The sequence below is a fragment of the Acomys minous genome, assembly GCF_964271855.1.
Source record: "Acomys minous genome assembly, chromosome: 3".
Taxonomy (NCBI): Eukaryota; Metazoa; Chordata; class Mammalia; order Rodentia; family Muridae; genus Acomys; species Acomys minous.
The window spans coordinates 131,310,828-131,323,868 of record NC_140485.1 but is presented as its reverse complement, the minus strand read 5'-3'; positions in this window follow the sequence as shown (position 1 = coordinate 131,323,868).

The window sequence follows — 13,041 nt, the reverse complement described above, 5'->3', positions numbered from 1 at the left end:
GCGAGAGCATGCACCTGCCTCATCCTGGGATGCCCTCTGGGATACCATGATAGAGCAGAAGGCCAGTGCCATATGCTGCCTCCATGTGTTGCCCTTCCAGGGTTCCAGAATTGTCTGAAGTTGATCTCTGGTCTTTACCAACCAACCCCCTTAAGCACTTGGCATTTCACAGTTCCCGTTGGTCCAGGGTCTGGTTTGGTTCAGCTGGACTCTCCACCAAGGTGTTGACTAGCTTTGGCCCCATCTGAGCTTCCGGGAAGGAAGTATTCCAAGCTCATTTACATGGCTAGCAGAATTTGCTTTGCTGCTCTTACAGGACTCAGGTCTCCATTTCCTTTGTTGGGGGTCTGTTGCAGAATGCTGTCCTTTGAGCATGACAGCTGTCGTCTTTGTTGGAGCAGCTGTGGCTACTTGTAGGAGACTCCTAGGATGGGGCCTGCTGGTTGTTGAAATTCCTTCTCAGAAGGAGGGGATGAGAAAAGTCACTGACCACTCAACTGACGTCTCAGTCACCCACTAATTCCACATGGCTTCATAGTCTCAGGAGGTGCCTGAGTGCACAGTCTATGGAAAGAACTGAAGGAGAGTTGCCGTCTGTACAACTGTGAGGAAGTTGTCCTCCGAGCTGGAATGTGATTTTTAGGCAGTGTGATCACTTTAGGGATTACCCCACTCCTGCAAATAACCCCCCGCCTGTGCTCTGTAAGTAAGTCCCCAAACTCCCAACTTCTCCAAGCTGGACTTTGGCTTGTCCTCGGTGCCTATAAGGAGGGCACAAATGTTTGTTTACATCTCCCCAGGGTCAGAGTTCCTGAAACAGGGTTGTTCTCAGCTCTTAAGAACTCTGCTCGCCGGGTATGGTGGTGCACGCCTTTAGTCCCAGAACTTGGGAGTCAGAGGCAGGTGGACCGCTGTGAGTTCGAGGCCAGCCTGGTCTACAAAGCAAATCCAGGACAGCCAAGGCTACACAGAGAAACCCTGTCTGGAAAAAAACCAAAAAAAAAAAAAAAAAAAAAAAGCATAAAAACTCTGCTCTCTGGCTGGGCATAGTGGCGCATGCCTGTAGTCCCAGCACTCCAGAGGGCAGAGGCAGATGGATGTCTGTGAGTTTGAGGCCAGCCTGGTCTAATGAGCAAGTTCCAGGACAGCCAGGGCTACACAGAGAAACACTGTCTTGAAAAACCAAAAGGAGTAAAAAAAAAAAAAAAAAAAAAAAAAAAAAAAAAAAAAAAGAAAGCAAGAAAGAAAGAAAGAAAGAAAAGAAGAGCTCTACTTTCCTTCAAAGCCAACCATAGTTCAGCCAATACTGTCAAATTTCTCCAACTTCTTCCACTGACAGAGAGTTTTCTGTTTTTAAGGATGTCTGCGATGAAGTTGGGCTTCATGAATAATCTCTTTATCTGAAGCTCAGCAGGGCCATACATCATAGCACAGTCATAGAAGTGATGGCACACTCACACGCTCTGGGGATTAGGTCATTAGCCATTTGTAGCTTTCTACCACAGCGTTCAAAGTGACCTTGATGACAGTGTCACTCTCTTTCCATTTGAGTTTCCTCATCAACCATGGCTGGACCCACAATTGTGTTTTAAGTTAAATAATGCAGCCTTTGGGTCACACTGCAAATGTGAATGCAGGTTTCCTGACTTCACCCATTTCCCGCTCACATGGCTCATGTTGTCCAGGGTTGCATGCTACTATATTGCCTCGCTGTAGTTGCTGGAGTGAAGAAGAATTTTCTAGAATTCAATTCAATCTTAGTGTGTTTATGTCTGGCTTTACACACACATACACACACACACACACACACACACACACACACACACACACACACACACACACACACACACGCCCCACAATCTTGGCAGTAATATTAACTTCTTGGTGGCAGCAGTGGGTAAGAAGAAAAGAGGGCTTAAATCTAATTGCTGGAGTTGATTTCATTCTGCAGATTTTATGGATAAATTCTGCCAAAGCCTACTTGCTTTTAAGAATGCAAAACCCAAAACGAAGGAAACACACTGTATGTACCTACTTCTAGCTGTGCGGACACAATAATCCTTGCATTGTGATCCCTTGTGGATCCCTTGTACGCAACAGTAAGTTTTTATAGAGCCCCCTTCTTCCTTAATATGAATTTCAACAAAGAACCGACGGCCCTTAAATCCATCAGCTGGCCCTAAATCCCAGCAGCTGCTTTATGAGTCACTGTGGGATCAGCTCAGTGAATGGGCTACTGTGCTCTCGGCCAGGGGGGCTCAGCACTGCCTCCCCAAAGTGATCGTTCTCCCCTAAATCAGTCATATTCCCTCTGAAGTCAGGACCACAGCACTTTGCAACTCTTCAAAGGCTATGGAGGAGGGGAGGTGGTGGATGGCGGGGGGGTGGGGTGGGGGGTGGGGTGGGTTGTCTTCAGGGACCTGTACACTGGCATTAGGGAGCATGTCAGTAGCCTTTCAGCTACTTACTGCCTGTCCGTCCTCTCTCCATCAATAGACAGAGCTATTCCTGCATCTAATAGTTGCCTCATAGGCCTATTTTCAGGGCTAGAGCATGAACAAAAATGCTTTGAGTGCAGCACATTATTTGATAATTATATCTTGTGCGCTCTGCCCCAGGACCTTAAACCGTGGATAATGACTAATGACATGTTCTCATTGGAAGACATAGAAAACAGAAATGTACTGTATGCTGGTTCAGACACACACCACCAGGGAGCTTCTAGTTACAGGCATTCTTCACTCAATTCAATCAAGTCCGGAGAAAATAAAATCTTGTCAAAAAAGATGTTCTATCTTATTGAATTTGGGGTCACTAGAATTCCTTTTCCTCTGCAATATGTAGCAAAGATCATTAGACATACATGTTCATTAAGTCATCTTTTCAAGGTAACTGGGTCATTTTCTTCATCAGTACAGACTTTGTAATATCATTTTTTTGGCATATTCATTCTCATAATGTTAAACTGAATGTGATGAGGGTAGACCCTTTAAAAATATATATATATATACTGCTTCTCTGAATGCATTTTAGTGTTCGCTGTTTCTCCTAGTGGTTCTCGACATGTGGGCCTCCACCCCTTTGGGGATCACATATTATATATTTACATTGTGATTCGTAATAGTAGGAAATTACTTATGAGTAGCAACAAAACAATTTTATAGTTAGGGGCCACCACAACATGAGGAAGTACAGTGGCAGCATTAGGAAGGTTGAGAACCATGGACCTAGAAGAATGTATATAATTATTCTATGTAATTGAGTTCTACTTAACATCTAGATGATTGACATGTGATCTAACATGCTGTTGTAAAGATTATTTATTTATTTATTTAAAATCTCTTTTTTAGTTTATTTTTTATTTTATATACATTCGTGTTTTTCTTGCATGTTTATCTGTGTGAGGGTGTTGGATCCCCTGGAACTAGAGCTACAGACAGTTGTGAGCTGCCAGGTGAGCTGTAGGTGATGGGAATTGAACTCGGGTCCCCTGGAAGAGCAGCCAATGAGTGAGTGCTCTTAAGTGCTGAGCCATCTCTCCAGCACCCGTATATTTTTTTAAAGTTGAAAGGTGGGGAAAGGGGGCAAGACAGATGTCTCAGAAGCTTAGCATGCTGCCTGTTCTTTAGAGGACTCAAATTCAGTTTCCAGGACCAATACCAGGTAGCTCACAAGCCCCTGTAAGTTGAGCTCCAGGAGACCCAGACTTGCTCCTGGCCTCCTCAGGAACCCACACTTGCACACACATACACGTCAACCAAAATAACTTGTATTGAAGCTGAAAAATGCACAAAATGCCTACTAATTCTATAGCATGTGGTAGAACATTGGGGGATCAAGAAGAAAACTTAACAGTTAACTCTTTGGAGATGTCTGAATTGCTAATGTTACTGAGAGTTTTTCTTGTGTTGTTTCACTTAGGGCATCACATACTATGCAAATGGCATAACTTGTCAGCATCAGCACCACAGTTGCTAAGCTCTATGGGTAAAAACATAGGTTACTAGGGAAGCCATGTAAATGGTCCAGTTGAATGGTCCAGTTGAATGGTCCAGTTGAATGGTCCAGTCTCCACAGTAAACCAATGACCCCCTATGTGTTATGCAGGGGAAAGTAACCTCCCTGTGCTTTAAAAACCAAACTGACTCAAAGGCCTTTTCTTTGGAAAAGGAAAACTCCATCAGGCAAACAAGGCATGCACAGAGACCCTTTGGTTGGGCTTGGTTGGGACCCAGCTCCTGACAGGGTGTGACTCCACAGCTCTGTCACCACTGCTGACACTCCAGAGGAGCTGTCGGAAGCCACTTAGGGTAACCTTTTGGGAACAGGCCTCTGATTCTTCCCTTTAGCTAGGCATGGCGTGGTATGGAGGCGAGCCTGGGCAAGGGGTGAGAGCTCGGTTACACTGTCTGGAAAGAACTGCAGAGCTGAGGGGTCACGTTTCCCTGAGGCTCTGGGTCTTTGCTCCCTGTTGTGAGAATTAACAGAGTTCTGCCATGCCACCTGTGAGACACTCAGGGGTGGTGCTGGTTGCCTGTCACTCTCTGGAATAACTCAGACAGCATCAAGTTCATTTTCCTACTCTCCTCGCTCTCCAGGGTTTCCGTCCTCTAGAGATAAATATGACTTCATATGTGGCTTCAACACTTTAGTATGAATCTCGCAGGTAAGCAGAAGTTAAGTGAACTTGGTGCATTGTCATTTGCAAGACTGGAATAACGGGAAGTACGATTTTGTCTCAGGGCTTTGTTCTTTCTTTCACAATAGATTTCCTTGATGCTGACCTGTGAGGTCACAGCCTAGGGTCCCAACCTGAAGACAACATCACCCTTACTTACATGGAGAAGATGGCCCTTAGCATGTTGTTAGAATACGGTCACAGACTGTTGTTGAGGAACCAGGTTTGGCTACAGACAGGGATGTGTCACCAATCTTATTGTACTAGGCAGGCAGTGGAAGAAACTGGAATACTGTATGTCACCTCAGAAAGAAAGTCTTTGAGGAAAGTTGGAAAATGCAATTGTTTCCCTGTTACTAAGTTACCCTTGGCATGTAAGATGTCCAGATTTCAGTGGAAATCATTCCAAAGATGTGGCAGAAGGAAAATGCCAGCACACCTGTTCTGTCAATATCCCTGAGCTATGCTAATATCCATGCAGTGACCTGCGCATGGCCTGATGGCCAGTGGGATCTATCATCTGGGACACATTTATGGGGATTTGAACCATTCCCATAAAACCTGACCCCAAGGCAATTTACCTTTGTTCCTTACAACAAAGGCAAAAGATTTTTTTTATAGCATTTGGCAATAGCCAATATGTCATCTGATTAAAAATTCTAAAAGAGAAGACAAATTATCAGGAAAAAATAACATCCCTTTAGCTCACATTCAGATGATGCTATCACAGGTCAATTAGCCATGTCTCTTTAAGAAGCAAAGTGAGAACCAGCAGGTAATGTACCAAGAATGAGAGCTTGTCCTTAGTGACAGATGACAGGAAAATGCAGTGGAACCTTCTGTTCTCCATACTGTGGCATGGCTTGTTCTATTCTCCACATGAAGAAATCATTACTATTGGATTAATGTATAGTTCACTTCAACTCTCCCAGCCTATGAGTTACCCAAGCAACCAACTTGTCTTTCTTGATAGAATGTCTCTCTTTTCAAGGCCCTGCGTCTTCTCATATAAAGAAGAAATTTTGAGTTTAAAAAAAAAAAAAAAAAGGAAGACAAGAGAGCTTGCCCAGAATCACCATTAAGCAAAGTCATAAGCAATCACTGGGGACAGGTTCCTAACCTCTTGGACTTTGGGGCAAGCTTTTCTTTGTAGGAATGGTGGGAGCTATGACAGGGGGACGCTGGCTACCAGGGTGCTCTCACAGGAGGTTGACGGTAGACCCAAAAGGACACTATCCCTCTGTGCGAACAGGGAAGGCAGCGTGTCAACTCTTGGGTTTCTCTAGCTCCAAGATCCTGCTAGACTCTGTTAGATGTGTCAGTCAGCGATTGTGTGGGCTGCGAATCTAGCAGAGATTTTCACGAAGGGATGAGGAATCCCTGCAGGGAACTACAGGGGCAGCTTTATCCTTCTGTATTTTCTGGATGTGGAAAGAAAAACCCAACCTGAAGCAGACACATATTTCTGTTTAGCGAATACAAAGAGAGCCCCACCCCACTTCTACCTCCACATGCACTGAGCGGTCTGTTCCCATCCTCAGACCTTTCATCCAAAAGTACATCCACAATGCATTTAGGTATGTGAACATATGCCACAGATGCGTATGTTTAGATACATAAAGACATAGTAAAGAAATCTGGAGTTGTATATAGCATATTATGAATAACTGTTGACTCAGTAGAGAGGGTGGGGGAAGATGGACAGAGAAACACACCTGCAACTTAGTTATATCATCAAAGGGGCTTCAGCCTTCTTTGCATTGTGTTCACGGTTAACACAGAGAAGAGTCTGGACTCATTTCACCTTATTTCTAGAAACCGCTGCAGGCTTGTCAATTATTCTCACCCGTCCCCACCCCCCCCAACAAGGAGTCCAGGTGAATAATTTGGAATTTCAAGGGCTGTATGTATGTGTCCTGAATGAAGTTTTATATCAATAGCAAAAGAAAGCAGCCTGCCGGAGCTGGTTATAATTAGAAGCATTATGCTCTGTGTGGAGTCAGTCCTTCCACAAATAGATAACAATATGCTCCCTTCCTCCCCTATGGAGAATGCTGTCCCTAAGCCTGAGTTCTGGCTCTCGGTGGAAAGCCATTGTTGTAGGCTCCAGGCAGTCTAGCCTCTGTCCAGATAGGAGGCTAGGAAAGTCCCTCCATCCACTTTGAAGGAGGAGCTAATTCTCAGAACCACAGGAAGAGGAGAGGGGGAGAAAACGGAAGCTGGCAACCCCTCCTGCCTGCTTCCAGGCCTTCCTGCCTCCCAAACTTGTCCTCTGCAGCTAGACCTGCACCCTTCAAGCCCCAGCTGAAGGAACTGTCTTCCAGTTTCCCGAGCGCTCTCCAGCTCTCCAGAGCACAGCTTGTCTGTTCTTCTGCCTACTGCAGTCCTGCATGTCTTTCGAGGCACAGCTCTGATACCAGAACGCTCCACGTTCTCAGCCAGCTGCCATTGTTGCTAGGCCTGTCTCCTTCCCATTCAACAGTTTGCACGTTTAGGTATGGCCAGGTGGATCTGGAGAGAAGTGATTGTTAACCCATGATGCTCAAGTCCTCATCCCACATGACACAGATGGGAAGGGCCTGCCTCCGGATGTGGAGCCATAGCATCCTGTTGGACTTTCCTGCTGTGGCTCCAGGGACTGGCTCCCTGCCAGGCAGAGGTGAGGTGGGGAGACAGCTTTCCCTGCCTAACTCTTGCTGTAGGCTTTCACAAATGCCTCCTCGGTCTTCAGAGTGGGAAGGGAAGTGGCTGGTGCTGTGCAGGGAGAGGCTACAGGGGCAAGGATCTATTCCTGGCTTTGTCAGTGTCCTGAGAGAAAGAAAATCTTCCCTGGTCTCTGGCAAGCTATGGGGGGAGCCAGCATCTAGGCATGTGGGTTCAAATCCTGGATTCCCTCATCTACAGGGTGAGAGCCCTGGGCCGTTAATGTAAAGGTTCCAGCCTTCAATTTCTTTCCCCTATCTATGAAGTAGGGGGGCAGCTGGATCTCCTCAGAGAGCTGCTGTGGGGGCCTTAAAGGCAAAGAGCTTCAACTAGCATGTGACACAATATTGAAGAAATCCTAGCTTTTTATTAGAGTAGTGTATTAGTCTGGGTTCTCTAGAGGAACAGAACTTATAGATTTATCTATCTATCTATCTATCTATCTATCTATCTATCTATCTATCTATCTATCGGATTTATTCGAGCGACTTACAGGCTGTGGTCCAGCTAATCCAACAACACTGTCTACTAGATGAAGGTCTAAGAATTCAGTAGTTGTTCAATCCAGGAGGCTGCATGTCTCAACTGGAATTCAGCTAGAATTCGGAAGAAGTAGGCTCTGATGTCAGTGGATAGGTAGTCGTGTTATTGAGAGCTAGAACAAGCAGAGAACAAGCTTCCTTCTTCCCTGTCTTTTGTGTAGGCTGCCAGCAGAAGGTGTGGCCCAAATTAAAGGTGGATCTTTCCACCTCAAAGGTCCAGATTAGAAGTGGGTCTTTCTACTTCAAATGTTTTAATTAAGGAAAAAAAAAAAAAAACCCTGGCAGATACTAATTCCAGATGTAGTCAAGTTGACAAGCAAGAACAGCCATCACAAGCAGGATTAAAAAAGAAAAAATGCAAGAGTGCCGCTGTCTTGTCACTCAGTCCATGCAGATCACATGCAGACAGTGAACCAGTCCTGAGTGAGCAGCCAGATACGCTCTGCTGTCTCACTAATAGGTGAGGATGAGGTATTTTTTCCACAGGTCTTTCTAGGACTGTCCACACCAGACAGACATCTTCTTTGGAGCAGAGATGTCCTCTTAACCCTTAGGAGCTCTCAGAGGCCAGATACAGATCCAAGTTGCACCTTTCCTCCCTCCTCTTCCTCTTTCTTCTTTAGATGATGATGGTGGTGGTGGTGGTGGTGATGATGATAATGTGCATGTGTGTTTTGAACAATTCTGCTGGATGACATATGTGCACACTATAACTCATTCTCCTGAAAGCTGTCATTCGTGGGAAATGACCTCGAGTTAAATCATTGATAAGTTAACACAACTGCTCACTTTAGTTAGGAGCACTGGTTTATTTAACTGATGCCAACACTTTAGGTAACTGCTGGTTGGCGAGACAGAAGTTTAGGAACAGAAGGCATTAAGCTAGCCCCAAACCATTCCTGTGGACACTTGGAACTGCTCCACAAAGCAGCTTAGTACTCCATGTTTGGAAATCCCAGCCTTTATGCTGGGCATACATGGAACGAGCGCCATTCTCTGTGTCCCACTGAGGAGATTTGAAATGTAATTAATGTGATCCATTTCTAATCAATTTTCAGTGGCTTCTGCAATATTCTGGAACTTTGGACAAAAATAACATTTTGCTTTCGGTTGGTATTCATAAGCTCAAAGCTATCTTTCAGTGGTTTGGGGGCAACTTTCCACCTAGTTTAATTTCACATTCACGTTAACCATCTGCTTGTATTGAAAAAGATTTGTAAGCCAGGCGTGGTGGCGCATGCCTTTAATTCCAGCACTCTGGAGGCAGAGGCAGGCGGATCTCTGTGACACTGAGGTCTACAAAGTGACTCCAGGACAGCTAAAGCTAACATAGTGAAACCCTGTCTTGAAAAAACAAAACAAAACAAAAACAAATAAACAAAAGATTTGTAGAGGAATTAGTAAGAAAAGACAAGCAACTCAAGAACAGATTGAGAGGGTGACAGGCACTAACACCTGTATCAGCAGCAGCCTGTCTACCAGTAATTTTAGGAGGACTTTTGGGGTAGCATAGTCTCCTACCCATTATGTAGATAAGAAAGTTGGGGTACAAAGGTCATCTGGCACCTTTTGTGAGCTCTGTTGTTATAGGAACCATCCTTGGTTCCTATATATAATGCCTCTCGTTGGAGGATGTGAGGGCTTTAGATATCAGAGTAGGAAGCTGGGCGTGGTGGTGCACGGGAGTAATCCTAGCACTCCAGAGACAGAGGCAGGCTGATCTCTATGAGTTCGAGGCCAGCCTGGTCATCAGAGTGAGTCCAGGACATACAGGGCTACACAAGAAAACATTGTCTCAAAGGGGGAAAATCAGGGTAGGTGAACTTGGGGTGACGGTAGAAGATGACTGGCATTGGAGCTATAGGAACAGCTGCTGGCCAACTGCCAGTCCAGCTGCTGCAACCGGCAGCACCCCTCCCTTCATATAAGCTAAAGCCCCTGGGATGCTGTGCCAAAGCCAATCCCAGCTGGGCGGCTCCCTCTGTCAGCGCTTTTGCTTTCTTCTGGGACTGGTGCACTGTCCCACTTCTGCTGGTGACACCACTGCCCACTGACCTCTGTGCCGGGTCAGTGCACAACCCAGAGTGATCCCTGATGACGCTGGAAAAGGACATATGACCCATGCTAGTTAGGGGTCAGTGCACTCCCTGGTGGAGCACAGGCTGTGTCAGGACAATGAGAGCAGGAGCTTGCTAGAAAGTGTTGACTGTCCCAGGCCCTGGCAGAGCAGACCCCTTACGTGGGAAGACAGATAGACAGTGCTCATTAGCTCGGCTCTTCCCTGCTCCCACACAGCCATGCCTGACTGACTCTCAGTGGGCACATGGAAATCCAGGTCATCTGTAGCCAATCACGGACAGTCTGCAGGTCACTTTCTCAAGGAAAGAGTTTGAGTAACCGAGGAAGGGTGTACAGTGGGGGAGGGTAAGGAACCGCCAGAGTTTTTTGGTTCCCTCCACTTCCGGCTTTGTTACCTGTGCACCTCTACCACACCAGTCTCGTTTCTTCACATTTACTTTTCTGTCATGTCTGAGCAACACACAATGGTAGTTTCCTGGTCTATTTACAAAGCCAGTCAAGTATCTTAGAACCAGAAGTGTTTCAGTTTGCAGTTCTTTGTTTCGTCACCCTCAGATTTCTTGAATATTTGAAAATACATCACAGGTTATCTTGGGGACAGGAATCAAGTCTGAAGGTAAAATTCATCTGTGCCTCCTGTATGCTTTATACACATAGTCCAATGTTCATTTTTTTAAGTTTATTTTTTATATACATGAATGTTTTGACTACATGTACATATGTATACCATATTCATGCCTGGCACCTGAGGATCAAGAATAGAGCACTGGATCCCATGGAAATGGAGTTACAGATGGTTATGAGTCACCATGTGGGTGCTGGGGAGGGAATGTGGTCCTCTGCAAGCCAAGCAAGGAAACCAGCTCTCCAGGCTCTGTGGTAGTTCTATATAATGTTTAAAATATTTTGTGAATAAAGTAAAATTTCATGGAATTTTTTCCTGTGGTGTCACATAATTCCTGTGGCTCAAATAATTTCGGATTTTGGAACATTTTCTTTTTAATTAGAAATACTTTCTCTGTCTCTGTCGCTCTCTCTTTCTCTCCGCAGTTTCTTTCCTCAGTATTTTGAGACAGAGTCTCTCTGAGTAGATCAGGCTTGCCTGGAACTTGCAGTGATGCTCCTGCCTCTGACTCCTGAGTGCTGTGGTTACCAGTGTGTATTGCCAGTCTTTTTCATACTGATATGCGATCACTGTGGCTGCCTTGAAGAGCTCAGATTATGAAACAGGCTGCAGCTCAGAGATCAGCTGCACAGTTTCTTTCCCTAAAGTACGATATAGGGACGGACATCACACAGGAGGGAACTAGTTAACCTTTCCAGGAAGTAGGCCGGAAGAACCAAAGGAATTCTACTGTGAATGAGGACAGACTAAGGATGCCAGCCTCCCAGGCTAGCAAGATGGCTTAGCAGGTAAAGGTGCTTGCAGCCAAGGTGAATGACCTGAGGTTGACCCCACACGGTGGAAGGAACCTATTCCCACAAGATACCCTCTGGCATGGTGCTCTCGCTCCCCAACATGAAATAAATGTGATTATTTTAAAAAGAAAAGCAAATTAGCATCTGTTTTGAAGACAGTGAGAAATCGTTGAGAGACTCCATCAAATCGACGATATGTTTATTGGTTATCTGAAGAGACTGAGAAGCAAAAACACGGCCCAGAGCCTAGGATTGGGTTTGGGGGTCAGCTTTCCCCAGTCCCTATCCCTAAAACCTCGGGTAACCAGTGGGTTGCTGGGGGTTACCCTAGACTTTACACTGATTATCTCTAGGTGACTCACCTGCTCCTTTGTTGGCTTCACTGCACAGGATTGTTATAAGGAGGATAGGATAGCGATATGTGCAGATAATAAAGCCCCCGGTAACCTACACCCCAGAGTTAGGGCTCAGATGCTGGCCAATCAGATAAACACTCTATGTATCCATCGCCTGGGCAATGGCGGTAGGCCTCGCTGAAGCAAGAGGCAGAACAACTACTATATCAGTGCAGAACTTAAAGTCAGCGGCTGTAGCTTTGGAAGACAGGAAGTGTGACGAGTGATACCAGGTGAGCACCAGGAGGAAGGGAGGCAGGATTAGGAGGAAGATGCCAAGTTTAGGCATTTTCAGCCCATAGCACTGTTGGGACAATCCTTGTAGGCAGCTGGGAACTGGGGACAAGGCCCAGTCGGTGCTGGGCTGAGTTGAGTTGCCCATAACACATTGAGAAGGTTGTTCTGGAAGTGACACATTAGGTAGAGCTGTCCATTAAGTGAGAGTCTTGGGAAAAAGATGAAGGAAATGGTGACATCTGGAGGCATAATGGGTAAGAGAGAGAGGGGGAGGTGGAGAGGGGAGAGGAGAGGAGAAGAGAAGAGAGAGGGAGCAGTTCAGGGGACACAGGATTAGGAAGTAAGACCAAGAATGCATAAGACAAAGGTGTTTTATGGCTTTAAGAAAAAGTGTCTGTGATGGTTATCCCTGGTGGTCAACTTGACTGGGTCAGAAACCAACTAAGAGATGAGCTACCAGGCACACATGCAATGTTTCTCTTCATCAGGCATATTTGAGATGGGAAGATACACCCGAAATGGGGGTGGCAGCCTAGAGAAAAGAGGAGCCTAGCATGGTGTGGCAGGTCTTTGCTTCTTGCTCTCTCGTCTTCACCTGGTGCTAGGTAGTTCACCTGCTCTGTTGCTGCTGCAGTTGTTGCTACGTTCCCTGGCTGATATCAGCATCCAGCTTCTTACAGATTTCCAGTGTCGACTGAAGACTAATGGCTCTCGAGCAACCCTCTAAGCCTTCAGCACCAGACTTGGGCTGCTGAGATACTTGGCCTCTGGTACCAAGTAACTACCAGGTTCTCAGCATCTCCAGTGCAAAGAAACCCCCTGTTGGAATAGCCCGACCGTATTGTGTAAGGCAATGCAGTGAATCCCCTTTGTGATATATAGTTACTGTATCACTTCTGAACCTATAGAGAACCAGGCTGGCTTGTACAATGTCCAAGGCCAAAGAAGGCCTAAGAGGAATGAGTTGCCAAGGAGGAGGAAAAAGATG